This window comes from Globicephala melas, chromosome 3 (genome assembly GCF_963455315.2).
Source record: "Globicephala melas chromosome 3, mGloMel1.2, whole genome shotgun sequence".
NCBI classification, from domain to species: domain Eukaryota; kingdom Metazoa; phylum Chordata; class Mammalia; order Artiodactyla; family Delphinidae; genus Globicephala; species Globicephala melas.
This window is the reverse complement of record NC_083316.1, coordinates 64,216,211-64,232,814: the sequence shown is the minus strand read 5'-3', so window position 1 is coordinate 64,232,814 and position 16,604 is coordinate 64,216,211. Positions and strand designations below refer to the sequence as shown.

The 16,604-nt window shown below is 43.5% G+C and overlaps 1 protein-coding gene across 10 annotated transcripts in view; it reads right to left on the bottom strand.

Moving 5' to 3' along the window:
• Positions 1–4,603: 4,603 nt before the first annotated feature.
• The window catches only part of ZCCHC9 (zinc finger CCHC-type containing 9), a 77,342-nt gene continuing 65,341 nt past the window's right edge, over positions 4,604–16,604 (bottom strand). For 8 of the 10 annotated variants that reach the window (XR_009563393.1, XR_011377324.1, XR_009563395.2 and 5 more), the window contains 3 exons: positions 11,690–11,794; positions 8,487–8,659; positions 4,604–5,615 (listed from right to left, as the gene is read on the bottom strand). The gene's annotated coding sequence lies outside the window, so the exon portion shown is untranslated. Of the gene's footprint in view, positions 5,616–8,486; positions 8,660–11,689; positions 11,795–13,471; positions 16,260–16,604 lie in introns of those variants that run through there. The other 2 variants (XR_009563402.2, XR_009563403.2) reach the window with 2 other exon arrangements.

Sequence of the window (16,604 nt, the reverse complement as noted above, 5' to 3'; positions counted from 1 at the left end):
TTTGCTCAGACAGGATGGGGTTAAAGGAGCAGCTGATTCGGCGGCTGTGGCTCACTCAGGCCAGGGGGAGGGAGGTGCACGGAGTGCGGGGCGAGCCTGCGGCGGCAGAGACCGACGTGACGTTGCACCAGCCTGAGGCGCGCCGTGCGTTCTCCCGGGGGAGTTGTCCCTGGTTCCCGGGACCCTGGCAGTGGCGGGCTGCACAGGCTCTTCAGAAGGGGGGTGTGGATAGTGACCTGTGCTCGCACACAGGCTTCTTGGTGGCAGCAACAGCAGCCTTAGCGTCTCATGCCCGTCTCTGCGGTCCGTGCTTTTAGCCGCGGCTCGCGCCCGTCTCTGGAGCTCCTTTAAGCAGCCCTCTTAATCCCCTCTCCTCGCGCACCAGGAAACAAAGAGGGAAGAAAAAGTCTCTTGCCTCTTCGGCAGGTCCAGACTTTTCCCCGGACTCCCTCCCGGCTAGCCATGGTGCACTAACCCCCTGCAGGCTGTGTTCACGTCGCCAACCCCAGTCCTCTCCCTGCCTCCGCCCGAAACCCGAGCCTCAGCTCCCAGCCCCGCCCGCCCCGGCGGGTGAACAGACAAGCCTCTCGGGCTGGTGAGCGCCGGTCGGCACCGATCCTCTGTGCGGGAATCTCCCCGCTTTGCCCCCCGCACCCCTGTGACTGTGCTCTCCTCCGCGGCTCCGAAGCTTTCCCGCTCCGCCACCCGCAGTCTCCGCCCGCGAAGGGGCTTCCTAGTGTATGGAAACCTTTCCTCCTTCACAGCTCCCTCCCACTGGTGCAAGTCCCGTCCCTACCCTTTTGTCTCTGTTTATTCTTTTTTCTTTTGCCCTACCCAGGTACATGGGGGGTTTCTTACCTTTTGGGAGGTCTGAGGTCTTCTGCCAGCGTTCAGTAGGTGTTCTGTAGGAGTTGTTCCACGTGTAGATGTATTTCTGGTGTATCTGTGGGGAGGAAGGTGATCTCCGCGTCTTACTCTTCCGCCATCTTACCGGAAGCCCAATAAAGACTTCTTAAAGGCGAAAATTCTGTTTCACCATTCTCCGTACGTATACATTTACCTGTTTCAATGGTACTTGTGTCTTGCAGTTTGGGATATGTTTTAGAATAAAGTTTCATATTATAAAAAAGTATATAATATTATATAAAATAATTATATAAGTATATTAAAAATTATACAAACAGTTATAATTATATTTTAAAAATTCAATATAATGAATTTCTGGAGAAACTCCTAAGAATTAAGCAAATTTCAGATTATGTAAGAATGTAATCATGCCAATATTATAAAGAATAAAACAGTATAAAATATCTAGAAGCTTGTCATAATCTCAAGCATTAAGTTGACTCTGAAGTCAGGCTGCTCAGGTTCCCTTTCTGGCTCCACAATTTCCCACTGTGTTTGACTTTGGACAAGGTGCCTAACTTGTGCTTATTTTCTCAAATATAAAATAGGAATTCTTAGTATTACCTTATACTAATCCATGCAAGGTTTTGTGACAATTACATGAAATGATGCATGTAAATCACTTCGTATGCTGTCTGGCACAAGCAACAATAAAGTACTAAAAATAAATAGAGTACTAAATAAGTCTAATGATTCTCTTTTATAATTAGAAATTATTGAATGAAAATTATTTTAGGTTGATTCTATTATGTGAAAAAAATATTTAGCATTTACAAAAAAATCCCAGGGACTTCCCTGGTGGTGCAGTGGTTAAGAATCCACCTGCCAATGCAGGGGACACGGGTTCAAGCCCTGGTCTGGGAAGATCCCACATACCGTGGAGCAGCTAAGCCCGCGAGCCACAACTACTGAGGCAGCGTGCCACAACTACTGCAGCCCATGTGCCTAGAGCCTGTGCTCTGCAACAAAGAGAAGCTACTGCAATGAGAAGCCCACACGCCGCAACGAAAGTAGCCCCCGCTCGCCGCCACTAGAGAAAGCCCGCGCACAGCAACAAAGACCCAACGCAGCCAATAAATAAATAAATAAATAAATTTATATTTAAAAAAAAATCCCAAATTATACATGCATATTTCTTTTAAAACCAGCTGGTAAATTTCCTTTTTTCAAATTAAAAAATATTAAGGTTTTGCTCCATTTCAGTCTATGAGGTGCATTGGTTGACTAAGAACTTAGAACTTTGAGTATTCTTTAATCAAAAATCTCATGTATAGGACTAAATTTTTATTCTATATAGATTTAGCTTTTTAAAAACTTACCTAGTGAAATCAAGTCTTTCATATTAAGATCAGTTCTAGAAAAACATTAGAAATCACAAAGACAATTGTTATTATTTTGCTATTTGAGAAAGAACAGCAAGGTAGCTGATATAAAAATTCTATTGAGTGATGTGTTTTATAGGGTATATTCTGAATTCAGGTCAGATTTGGTCTGATCACAATTTTACATTTATATTCTGTGCATTATCAAGGTGTGGTAGAAAATCCAGAATTATGAAAAATTTTATATTTGTTGCACTACAGATGATAGCAAGATAGTGGGCCTAAGTACTTAAGATGTTCATCAAGTGCTGAAGTTTAAAAAGCGGTTCTTCTTAACCCTCTAATATCAGGAAATCCAGTTAGCTAATGTGTTCAATGTTTGCATTACTGCCTCCTACTCTTATTGTGGGTCTTGGCCAAAAAGTCACCTCCCCAGAGAGCTCTTCCCTGACCCCTGTAGCTAAAGTTGTCCACCCCTGCCCCTGCCCCATTTCATGCTTTATTTTCTTCATAGCACTTATTTCTATGATAAATTATCTTACTTATAGTTTATGTGTTTATCGTTGGTGATAAATTATCTTATAGTTTGTGTTTATCTTTGGTCTTCTCCCACTAACATGTGAGTTCTATGAGAGCAGGAACTCTGACTGCTTTGCTCACTGTTATGCCTAGAACAGCATCTGATACATGAATGAATGGAAACAATGAACATGATCACTAAACAGTAGGTTTGCAGCCTCATCATTGTTCTGTTGTTGAGGGTGTGTGGTGGGGGGGTTAAAAGTGGATTAAACCCCACATAGAGTCCTGTCATTGTTTCCTAGACTTCTGTCCCTATGTCACGGAACAATGAGGTGACAATGCCCTTACATTAAAAGGGGCCCCCTGCCCTGGTCCTGCACTTTAAAGGGCTCCACGTAACACAGGCAGGCCCACCCAAATTTTTATTAAACTATACATGCGATACTCTTGGGGTCTGGCACTCACTGACGTGGCACCATCCTTAACCCTAAATATCCATTCTAATGAGTAACACTGTCCAGGTCTCAGGGAAATGCCTCTCCACCCTGCTTGCCCTACACCCTCAAAAGATATCTGAATTTAATAAAGGTTTGTGATTTTTCAGTCAGAGATAAACACTGCTTTAGAATGTGGGAGGATTTCATTGGGAGAAGTTCAGTGAAAAATTTCAGTAGGTGAAAAGAGAAACTAATTCACCTGACAACTTTACTGTGAGATGGTTATGTATACGATAGATTCTATTGCACATCAAGGTATTTCCTGGGAGTTCTGTCTTTTTTTCTTTCCTTCATTTTCCAGTTCCTGACTGGGGAGATACCTGGGAATTAGGGAAGTATGTGCAACAGTAGTACGTAGTGGCTGTGTAACTTGCTACAATATGAAACAGTTACTCATCCAAACATCATCAGCCCAAAGATATGTGTAATAATAAATTCATTTGTGTTTTGTATTTTGCCAACTTTCTATTTTGTCATCATAAATGTATATTTTAAGATGGGAGGATAGAACATATTTTAACAATTTGCTCACTTGATTTATAATTTTTAAATATTTAGACATATGGAGTGTGGGCCTCCCTTTGGACTCTTGTTCTAAAATGTACAATTTTTAGGAACAGGCTTGCAATGAAGTGATACGAAACAATCATTTTCTCCCTATCTGTGCTGTAAGTCATAGTTAGTCTAAAAGGAAAGGTTTCCTTATATCTGGAAGAAATTATAATCACCCTCATCAATTAATTCAGCCCCATATTAATTCTTGCTCTACTTGAATCTAGTTCTGGAAATTCCTACCCAGTTCAGTTTTATGATCTTAAAGTTATCAGAAAACTCTTACTTGTCAAAGTTATTCTATTTGGACATATCAGAGTTCCAGGAATTTTACGTCATTTCTAGACACAAAATAATACTTATTTGACAATGCTTCCCACGTAATTTAACATATATATATATATAGTTGTAAGATGCAGCCCTCTTAGATAATCAAAGACCTGACATGAGAGAAAAAAAATGACACCACACAAAATCTTTGTTTTCTATCTAGGCAGATCACTGAAAAGGCAAATAAAATCCCCTGCTTACAATTTCTCATCAAGAAGAGACCAACAATCTGAATACTCATGTGAGCCAATAGAGAATTCTGTACTACATTATAAAGAGAGTCAATTTTTTTTTTTTTTTTTTTTTTCCGGTACGCGGGCCTCTCACTGTTGTGGCCTCTCCCGTTGCGGAGCACAGGCTCCGGACGCGCAGGCTCAGCGGCCATGGCTCACGGCCCCAGCCGTTCCACGCATGTGGGATCCTCCGGGACCGGGGCACGAACCCGTGTCCCTTGCATCGGCAGGCCGTCTCTCAACCACTGCGCCACCAGGGAAGTCCGAGAGTCAAATATTTTAATCAAAGTTTTCTAACCCAAACAGTTTCTCTGATGATTGATCACACTAGCATAGGAAACAGAAACACAATACAGCAGGAAAATATACACCTTGACTCTGGATTTTTCTCTTAGAATAATTCCTCCACTCCTCTTACCTTCTTTTACCAAAAACATACATGCTACTTTTCATATATAGTCATTTTCTTTCATTCTTATTATTCCTAGTAGTTTTGTACAAATCGATTTTTGGCTACAGAAGTCTGTATTTTTAAAAGCTTCTTTTACTCCCTTTTATTCTCATTACTTTCCCACACATTCTACCTCTTAGCTTAATCAGGTTTTGTCATCACCTGAATCTTAATCTGTGGCATCTAGTGTCCTCCTAGCTTTGCAAAATGTGAGGCTAAGGTCTCTAACTTATTATCCTGTTTTTCCATCTTGTCTTCCCCAATCTAGCAGAGTAGTGGACAACCATTTGTCCTTCTACCTTTTAATTCATCCTCATAGTAAGTTTTTTCAGTGTGGCATGAACATGTTCAATACATCCAAATATCCCCAGTTCCTCTGCAAAAAGGAACAAAACTCTAATGGTGTAAATTACCTGTAAGGGAACGTGTATTTGTTTCCTATTGCTCCTGTAAAAAAAAAAAAAAAAAAAAAAAAGAACACAAACAGTAGCTTAACACAGCACAATTTATCCTTTAATAGTTCTAGAGATCAAAGTCCAAAATCAGTCATCACGGCCACCGTTCTTCTGGAGCTCTTGAGGAGAATCTGCTTTCCTGACTTTTCTCCTCTTCTGGAAGCCACCTACATTCTTTGGGTTGTGGCCCCTTCTTCCAACTTCAAAACCAGCAGCGAAGCATCTTCTCTCTTCTCTGACCTCCTGATTCTCTCTTAGAAGGACGCTTGTGATGACATTTGGTCCACCAAGGATAATATCTCCATCTCCAGATCGTTAACTTAATCATGTCTGCAAATTTCCTTTTGCTGTGTAAGGCAACACATTCATGAGTTCTGGGGAGAAGGATGTAGACATCTCTGGGAAGCCATTCATTATTCTGTCTACCCCAGAAGGGAAGGGAACAGACAGGGCAGAGGGAGAAGTTGAACTATGATATAGGTACATCAGAGACCTCAGGCAATCCCACAGAGATTCTAAACCAGGCATGTTCTTCAGAGATGTCCCAGAGTGAAGCAAGAGGCCAGGCCCTTATACTCCCCAAATTAGCCAGTCACTGAATACAACTTCCCTATGGGAAGGGAACATGAATAAAAACCCAGCAGTTTCCTTCCACTAAGGGTAAATCCTGGGGAGGTGCCCAGGTGTCATCCAAGAATAGGGACACTCTTGGTAACTGGGAGAATGAAAGCTTGGGTCCTGAAGCGGGTATTGTGTGCAGTGCACCACAAAATCCACTGAAGTCCACCCCTTGCCTGCTCAGATCCACTTGCTTTGTACAGTAAGTCAGACAACTTTGGAACCAGCCACTCCAAAATTCTAACTGATCTCTTTTCCTGGAGAAAACTTACAAGAGGAAACTTAGTGGGACAAGCTGTATCCCCCACGCTGCAGCTGGTTTCAGAAATGTGACGATGCTAATAATCACCCTCCTCAATTGCCCATTCTAGATTCCCCTTGGCTACACCTCTACTGGCTGAGGCAGTTTACCAGGTGAGTTAATTACATCCTCATCCCTGAGGGATCTTGTTTATCCTTGTCATCATGTCCTTCACAGGACATGGCTGCTGCACAGGTCTATTAATCACCAAAATTGGGCAAGTGAGAACCAAGAGATGCTCTGAAAATTACTGCATGCCGAATGTATTTTTGCCTTCCTCAAAAATCTAACCTACTCCTGGAGTTTTAGGTCAGTGGCCCTCGCAGGAATGGTGACACCTTTCCTCCCTGCTGGTCTCTTGGCACAAGGAGCCTGGAGTGACCGGGACTCTTGCTGGACCCCCAGCAGAAGTGTCCCCCTTTGGGAATCAGGAGATCTACACCCACAAAGCCCTGAGTTGGGAGTTGCAAGGACTGGAATCACACATTTTCCAAGCAGCATAAGCGACAGTGATTGGGTTCATCCCTACTTCCATCCCCTGCGTCCCAGACCCTTGGGTTCTATTACATATACATACAATGACCTGCAATGGTCTCCTAATTCCCCTTCTTGCACCTTTGCCCCCAGCAATCTATTCTCAACAGAGCAGCTGGACTTATCCTTTTGAAATGTAATGCAAATCTTATCTTTCCTCTACTCAAAGCTCCCTAATTCCCCATTTCATTCAGACTAAAAGCCAAAATATTTACAGTAACTTTGAAGGACCTGCACAACTTCTCTCCCTTCATAACCTTTCTGGTATCATCTCAGGACACTTCGGCCCCATCTGCTCCACCCAGCCTCTGCTCTGTTCCTCCAACATGCCAGGTACACCCCCAGCTGAGGGCCTTTGCACTGCTGCTCCCTTATCCAGAACACTGCTACATTAGTCGGAATAACCTAGGCAATGTTGCAATAACACACCACCCCCAAATCTCAGGGTTACAGCAACAGAGTCTCTGGGTTAGCTGCAGGCCCTGGCCCATGCTGTTGTGCCCGAGATGCCTCCTGAGGGGACCTCTTCTATGCGGACCCCACTGGCTGAAGAGAAGGGAACACGACAAATCATGCCCTGACCCTTAAAGTCCTTTACCCACCGCTGCTTACGTCTCATTTGTCAAATCAATTCATACTCGGGGAGATACGGGATAGTCCTACCATGTGGCCAGAAGAAGGACAGGAACATTAGCGAACAGTCCTAAAGACAACCTTCTCCCCTAGAGAGGCCTCATGGCTCCTCTGTCACTTCCTTCTGACCTTTGCTCAAATATCGGGTCTCAGGGAAGCTTTCCTGACTATCCTGTGTAAAATTGCAGCCATGCCTACCTCCCTCTATCCCTCTTCAGCTTCATTTTTTCTCCAAGCATCTCTCTCTCACACACACACACACACACACACACACACACACACGTTTATTTTGTTCAGCTTCTGTCTCCCCTCAGCAGAATGTAAGCTCCATGAGACCAGGGTAAGCTCTCAACATTTGCTGAGGGAATATTCGGGACCCTCTTGGCTTCCTACTCCCATTTGTATTAGGATTTTGAAATATTAATTATTGTCGTCGTTTGCCTCCAAACTTCTTCTGACCAAATTCTGACAAGAATAAGAGCAAAATAGTAAGGAAATGTTTATGTTCCTTTGATATCCCAGGCTTCACGTGTGATTCTATCGAGGAGAGAATGTGCAAGACAGTCGTAATTCCAACAGGTAGGAAATATATTTTTTCTAAGATTTATTAAAATCTTTATTAGCTCCAATTGTCTTTATTAGTTCTAATCTGTAAACCAACATTTTTTTGACCTATGAATTACTGTCCTGTAATGTAAAGTTAATTTCAATTTTCTCCTCTTTGATTTTCTCTCATGATAAAATTAAGAGAAAAAAAATCCTTAATGAAAAATCCAAGACGTCAATACCTACATTATAGAACATTTTTTTCTTTTCAAATGCTATACGATGAATGATTATTAGGATATTGTTTAAAACATTCATCTTATTTTAGCTAAATAACATTGCAAATGGCAACAAGCCAAAGAAGCAGAGTTACTTAGGAATTCAGATTTGATTACTGATTAGGTGGACAATGCAGGGTAAATATCTGGACCTTAGTTTTCTCATTGAAAAATTGGAGTAATTATAGTGGCTGCTCCCATGCAGAGTGTCTTGTGAATTAATTAATGGTTCTAAAGCCCCTCAGGATAATGCAGCATTATATAAAGTTGGGTTACTTTTCTAGTCTCCCATAGGGACAGGAACTGACCTGGATCTCTTTGATGCTGCTTTGCGTGCCCCACAGCACCCAGGCAGGGCTCATGCCGGTGAGACCTTGTGGGGACCGAGCGGTTGCCTGATTTAAAGACACACTGATGACTGTGGAGGTTTCGCATCTCTAGCCCAGTCAGCTGCATGGCTGAAAAACTGATTTCAAAATTTCTGTAAGAAAAAATGATTTCCAATGTGTGTTGCCTTTGTTTTATTAGGATGCTGCAAAGTGTGTTATCAAACATCATTATAAAAGTATACCACCTATTTGAAAAAAATAAAAATGTTATATTATGGAGCTGGATCACTTACCTGATATGAGCTAAAAATGAGAAGCACTGATGTCACTCAGAGACTGGAAAAATAATGAATATTTTCATAGCAAATAAAAGAAAAGTAAAGAACTGCCAGAAATTGTGTAAGACCATTGTGCGGGTGTATCAGTTAGAAATCTTTTGGTTACACATGACAGATAACCAGACTCAAACGGGCTTAAACAAACAAGCAAAAAAAAGTGGGGGGAGGAAGGGCCATAGAAAAAACTTATCTGTTCATGTAATTGGAAAGTTCCAAAGTATGTTGGTTTCAGGTGAGGCTTGATCCAGCAGCTGAAGAACATTATCAAGGACTTGCCTTTCCCCATTGTCTTCCCCATGCCTGAATGCCTTTGTACAAGTCACTGCTAATTTTTAAAAAATTGTCTAGCTTCCCTTCTCCATTCCTAATCCAATTTCCTTTGGGAGAATGACTTCTCCCACAGTGGGTTTAATCTTAGTGAGAAAGTAATTCCAGGCACCTGTCTCATCTCTACTGAAACCAAGAGAAACAGGTTTTGCCCTTCCTGTACCCTTCCCTTCCCCAGTCCTAGGACCATGAGAAGACATATGCGTTAAGCTTGAGCAGATAGATGCTCTCTCCTGGGACTTTAGATCTTAACCAAGGTCCACAAGGAAGGAAGGAGCAGAGGCAAGGCCATACCAGAATCTTCTTTTTTTTTTTTTTAATAGGGTCTCTCTTTTTTTAAATTAATTTATTTATTTTTGGCTGTGTTGGGTGTTCATTGCTACATGCAGGCTTTCTCCAGTTGCCACGAGTGGGGGCTACACTTCATTGCGGTGCACGGGCTTCTCATTATGGTGGCTTCTCTTGTTGCGGAGCATGGGCTCTAGGCACGCGGGCTCAGTAGTTGTAGTGCACGGGCTTAGTTGCTCCACGGCATGTGGGATCTTCCCAGACCAGGGCTCGAGTCCATATCCCCTGCATTGGCAGGCTGATTCTTAACCACTGTGCCACCAGGGAAGGTCCAGAATCTTCTTAACAAACATTTGCTGCACTTCTCAGCCCTGTAGCACAGCGTTTGCACCTGCCCACTGTCAAGACTGGTTCTCCAAATCTAGTCAGTTCTGGGAGCCTCCAAAGCATTCCCCTTTGCTTAGGATGCTTAGGTCCTGCTGCTTGACTGACAAAGTGATGAACAGTTTCTGGGGATGACCATGCAGAGGAGAGCCTCCCCTCTCCGTGTCCCCATGGCACTGTGTACAGTATCTTATGATATGCCCCCTACTGATGCAAATAACAGACTGAGAGCTCCCTGAGCTCTGAGAACGAGGGCTTTACCTATGCTTAGCCCAGTGTCTGGTCAATATTACATATTTAAGATAACGTGTTCAATGAAGTAGTTGGTGAATGAATCTCTTTAGAGAGAAAAGTCATGCTGGTATTAAACAATTTTAAAATTTAAGCAGTATATTATCAAGCACAAATCATAAAGCCTCTTTACAAAGTGTGGAACTGACAGAAAGAATATTTTTAGGCTGTTTTATGAGGAGTTATTGCACATTCTTTGAGGACCTATATACCTGCCAGGACTAATCTTGTTCATCATTGAAATTTAATCTGAAGGCTTCTTCACAGCAGATTGATGCCTATATAATAGGGGAGAAATATCCAATTTGCCACCAAGAAATGCCTCTGATGTTTAGGTACAGGCCTCCTCCTAAATGAAATAAAGTATCGAAACCTCCAGTTGGTTTTAGCCTTCCAGCATCACTCCAGTCACCAAGTCCTGGCTGATGACTCCCTGTGGGAAAAGATGTACTTGGTCCTGCAGGGTGAGGGCGTCTCAGTGGGCGCCGGCCCCTGGCCCCTCCCACCCGCTGCGGGGTCACAACCACATCTAGCCCCGCTGGGGTGGGCTCACGTGGATCCCAGGGGGAGCGGGGCTTGCGCTGGGCTGCAGGGCGTTCAGCAAGCAGGGGCGGCACCGGCACACCTAGTCAGGGCCCACCTCTTCCTCAGCCTAAAGCCATCATGTGAGGCGAGCAGGTGTGTGTATGCGCAGGTTGCCTGAGCGGGAGGCTGTGCCTGCCTAGTGGGGAGGTGGCCCCAGGACAGGGCCCGGCTGGGCGTTGGAGCCTGAGCAGATGAGGAGGGTGCCCCTCAAGGGCAATAATGCCCTGGAGGTGGTAGATTGGATACACACGGGGGGACTGACCAAATAAGGCAATCTGCCAAGTGGGATGTAAGCCAGGCTTCTCATTGTCAGAAAATGGAGTTAGAGATATGCGGAAGGAGAAATAAAATGAACCCTGCATTGGTGGATGGGAACTGATGTATCCATCTGAATTTGGGGGCACTTCCCTGGCAGTCCAGTCCGTGCTTCCAATGCAGGGGGCACAGGTTCGATCCCTGGTCAGGGAAACAAGGTCCTGCATGCAGAGTGGCCAAAAAAAAAAAAATTCTGAATTTGGGGTTTTATAGGTAGTGTATTAGTTTCCCAGGACAACGAGTTACCACAAACTGGGTGGTTTAAAACAGCAGACGTTGCTCCTCTCAAGGTTCTGGAGGCCGGAAGTCAGAAGTCAAGGTGAAGGCACAGATACACTCCATCTGTACCCACCTCTTCCAGCTTCTGGTGGCTGTGTGTTCCTTAGCTCGTGACCACATCACACCACCCTCTGTCTCCTCCTCTCCTCTGTGTGACTTGTCCTCTGGGTGTATATCTTATAAGGATACATGTGATTGCATTTAGGGCCCATCTAGATTATCCACGATAAGCTTCTCCTCTCTGATTGTTAATCACATTTTTTTTTGTTTGCCACATAAGCTAATATTCATATGTTCTGGTGAGTAGGACATGGACATATCTTTGGGGAGGACCATCATTCAATCCACTATAGACAGATATACACACACACTTACACTTTGTAGCTGTGTCCACAGTGAGGGCCTGGGAGCAGTGACACTCCAACAGCAGCAAGCACATCTTTGTATGGTACTTCCACTTTTCTGCAAGTTTGTGACTGTCTAAAAACACACACACAAATCAGGAGTGATCTTCAGTCTAGTAAATGGTCAACTGCCGGATATAATTTGAGGAGCTGCCCAGAGCCATCAGCTAGTTTCCATACATGTTTATCACTGCTTCATCCTTATTAGAATGATTTACATTTTTGTAGCACATTTTATTAAACCACGAACTCTATAAAGTCAGGGACTAAATCTATTTCACTCATCATTTCATTTATCCAGTGCCTTGAACAGTCTCTGGGACACAGGAGGCACTCAATAAATATGCACTGATTGAATGAATGAATGAATGAGTGAAGGTAGCTTGACTAAGAGAGGCATGGCCTTTGAAGTTAGGTCTGGGTAAACTCCCATCTCTCTCATTTCCTAATTGTGTGGTCCTGACCCCACTGGTCACCTTCTCAGCCTAGCTGAGACTCCAGCCAGATTACTGAGTTTGAATCCTGTCTTTACTATTTCCTAGTTGTGTGGTCTTGGGCAAGTTGCTTCAGTTTCCTCATCTATAAAATGGGAATTATAATAATACCCACACTTCATAGGGCTGTGTAGCATGTTATGAGTAGCTCAGATGGTTTCACTGGAGAATTCTAACAAATGTTTAAAGAACAATTTCTTCTAGAATATGGAGGGAACACTTCCCAATTCATTTTATGAACCTGACACCAAAACCAAAGACAGTAAAGAAAAAAAAGAAAAAGAGGAGAGACCAATATGTCTCAAAAATGTAGATGTAAAAATCCTTAACGGAATATCATCAAAGAGACTTCAGCAACATGTAAAATGAATTATACCCCATGACCAAGTGGGGTTATTCCAGAGATGCAAGGCTGGCTCCATATTTGAAAGCATCCCTGGAGTCCAGCCTACTGTCAAGCAATGGCGGTGGCAGCCAGGGGGTTCCACTGAGCTGTTCCTGGAATGAAGGTAGGGCCAAGCAAACCCTGGGAAGAGAAAATATTGGACTCTATACACATGGCTTTTGTTCAAAAAAATAAAGTGCTGCACTCCACATGCATTAGGTAACACCTGGCTTGTGCATCTAATGCTTGTCTGAGAGCTGGGGCCACGGAAGGCACAGGAACAAACAGGAGAAAGTTTTGCTTGAGGCTCCAGGCGCTAAATGCGACAGTTCAATTTCCCAAGGTCAGCGTGGGCCAAGAATAGGGCCCAGGAGCAAAAAAGACCCTTCAGGCAAGAACTTGGCACCCGAAATACATGGAAACACACTCTGAATTTTTTGTTTAGGAACTCTGTATTTAAACTTTGAACCATATCCGTATAAATTTGAATTTGAAAACACTGACCTGGCGCCTTTCATAACCTCTACCAAAGGTGGAGATAGAGACTGCTAGCTAATAAACTTCATCTCTGTGTGAAACACTTTAAATGACCAAACCCTCTGCCTGGGATTCGTCTCATAAAAAGAAAAGGCTCCCAGCTGCCCGTGGTGTTCAGAACAGTAAGTATCATGGCTCTTGGGGCCTTGCCACCATCCCCTCAGCACTCGCCATTCCAGCTTCCAGTACAAGCTGACAGCATCCTCCCTTCCTAAGGAGGCAAAGCTCTGCCTGAGAGCCCGCTCTTGCCCTGCAGTCAGTGTAAGTGCTGAGGAATTTATGCTGGGAAGCAGCTCTCAGCCAATGAAAGGTGGAGACTGGAGGGTAGAAACCTCCAATCTCCTCCATGTCTCCGGCAGGAATAACTCAGGCTGTTCTTCACAAACTTAGATGTGCTTATGACTCCCCTGGGAATCTTAATAAAATGCAGATTCTGATTTAGCAAGTCTGGGGTGGGGCCTGAGATTCTGCATTTCTAACAAGCTCCCAGGTGGTGCTGATGCTGGTCTGAGGACCACACTTTTTTTTGCCTCTCACTGTTGTGGCCTCTCCCGTTGCGGAGCACAGGCTCCGGACGCGCAGGCTCAGCAGCCATGGCTCACGGACCCAGCCGCTCCGCGGCACGTGGGATCTTCCCGGACCGGGGCACGAACCCACGTCCCCTGCCTCGGCAGGTGGACTCTCAACCACTGCGCCACCAGGGAAGCCCAGGACCGCACTTTTGACTCTCCTACAGGTGCTTTCTGCAGTTTTCTCCCAAATAAACTGCTTGCTCTCAAATTCCTGTTGGAGGGTCCGCTTCTGGGGGAAGCACTTTTTTCTGTCTCTTTTCTTATATGTCATGCTCCTTGCTCTCAGTTTTCTCAAAGCCTGACCATTATCTTTGCAATGTGAGCCAGGGCCAACACCTCATTCCCTCATCTCCAGAATGACGGGGTTCAACTGTCTAGTTTCCCTCCTACACCAACATTCTAAAGATGTTCTTATTATTCTAGTGATTATCATACTTTCCATACTCTTCCTGATCAGCTTTCCTGCTCTTGTGCATGACCTTCTAAAAATCAAGCTCGCTTCACAGCCTGCTCATCTCCAAAAGATGTCTCTAAACAGAAATGGAAAATGGAAGCCTTTTTTTTCAAACATAATAGCAAAAATCCTTGACAGATAAAGGATATAGCAAATGTTCACACATGCAGATGTTATTGAGAAAAACATAAGAACAGTAGTTTCAGGCAGAGGCTATGAAAATGAAAATCAGTGCAAAACCAACAAAAGCTATGAAACCATAATCAAGACATCTAATTAGGAGATAATATATATAAGAAAACAATAGTGACTTTGTGTACTGTGTCTGCTTCTTTGATCAAACATTCCTAGACATACATATACAGACACATGCTATCCCTTTCCAGATAATCACTTCAGAAAGCCACCAAGTATACGTATAAAGCAAGTACACAAGTACTTACATATTATTATCACTTCAGTCACCTTTTTTACCCAAAACAATACAACCCAACCTAAACACACACTTTATTTCCAATAACTTAATAAAATTTCTAAAATACTAATAAATGAAATTCATGCATGTAACCGTTATTTATTGCTGTGTAACAATCTCCCAATCACAGTGACATGCAACAATAAATAGTTATGTCTCATTCAGGAGTCTGCATGTCTGCTGTGTGGCTCAGCTTCAGGCTGCAAGTCTGCAGGTTGGCTGGAATGGCTCTGCAATATGTGAATTCAGCCCGGCACCCAGATGCCGATGGGGCAGCAGCTCAGGCTAGCATCTTCTCACTGCAGAGGTCAGATGTTCCTGAGAACAGGAGCATGTGGTACCTCCAAGGGCTAGGTCCAAATTGGTACACTGTTACCTCCTCACATTCCGTTCCAAAGCAAGTCATGTGGCCAGGCCCAACACCAATAAGTGCCTCGCATGGGGTTATTAGTAGACTCAGTGAATATTTGCTGAACAATGATCTAATCTGCCAAGATGCTATTAAGAACTCTAGAGGCACTTTCCAATGAGGAATGCCAAAAGTGATATGAGTAATAACACTGTCATTGAAATCAGCATAAGCACATGAGGGGACCATCCTGGAAGCACACATTTTAATTTGTTTGTTTAAAAAAGTCATTTTCATGCTTTTTATAAAAGTCAAACTTCATACTTCCCTAACTGAATGCATCTAATTCTTATTTATGCTTATATAGGACAGAAACCTACTCACAGAGGATCCTGAAAAGTTATCAAGTCCATGTTTCCTTCATTCCTCTCTTACATTTAAAAAAAAAATCTTTAAAAGGAGAAGCAAAATTACTAGAATCTCCATTCTGATGCTCCAGGCTGGGGCTTGGCAGGCCATCTGCACAAGGATAAAAAAGCAGCACTGATTTGTTGGAGTCAGTTAGACTTTGTGGTAAGTCAGGAGTCCTGAGTTCAAGTCAGGTGCTCTACTATCTTAACTGCTCCTTTTACATCAGCTGCCTGTCTGACACATGGTTTTCTCTCCAGGTGTCCATTCCCTCACCCATCCCAGATGCAGCCAGCCCTCACAATATGACATCTATGGCTCTATAACATGCTGGAGGTTTTCTGGTGTCACTGTTTCCATAATGGAAACTGCTTTGTAGAGTCACTGATTTCAGCTCTAGAAAGTGTAACAGCTTATATGTGCTAAAGTTTGACAATGAAAACTCTAATGTTCTAGATTCTGTCTCTCATAAAGAAGAAATTCTCTTGGGATTTGTTGGGCTCATTTGTAATGAGTTGACAGGTTTTTTGTTTTGTTTAATTAATTAATTTATGGCTGTGTTGGGTCTTCGTTGCTGCGCACGGGCTTTTCTCTAGTTGCGCCGAGCGGGGGCTACTCTTCGTTGAGGTGCACAGGCTTCTCATTGCAGTGGCTTCTCTTGTTGCAGAGCATGGGCTCTAGGCACGTGGGCTTCAGTAGTTGCAGCACATGGGCTTGGTAGTTGTGGCTCATGGGCTTAGTTGCTCTGTGGCATGTGGAATCTTCCCAGACCAGGGCTCGAACCCGCGTCCCTTGCATTGGCAGGTGGATTCTTAACCACTGCGCCACCAGGGAAGTCCAAGTTGGCAGCTTTTAACTGCAAATTCTCTATATTAAAACCAAAAGGTTGACTTCTCTTATTGGGTGACTTCTGATGTGCCAGCAAAGATCAGCCCTTTTAAAATTTTTCTCCGTTTGTTTGGCAGTGGAGGTAATTTCATAACAAAAAGATGAATAATAGGGGGTTTTGGAGCCATTATATTATCCTAAGACTCAGAAGGTGTATTTTGAACTAGGGATGGGAAGAGTGAGTGCCCACCCTACCTGGCAGTCTACAGCCAGAAAAAAAAGAAAATAAGAAGTCAAATACTTTAAAGTCAACTTCTAAAGCAAAAGGTCTACATTTCTCTGGACAGCATTTAACTAATTAATTATTAACTCCCCATCACCTGT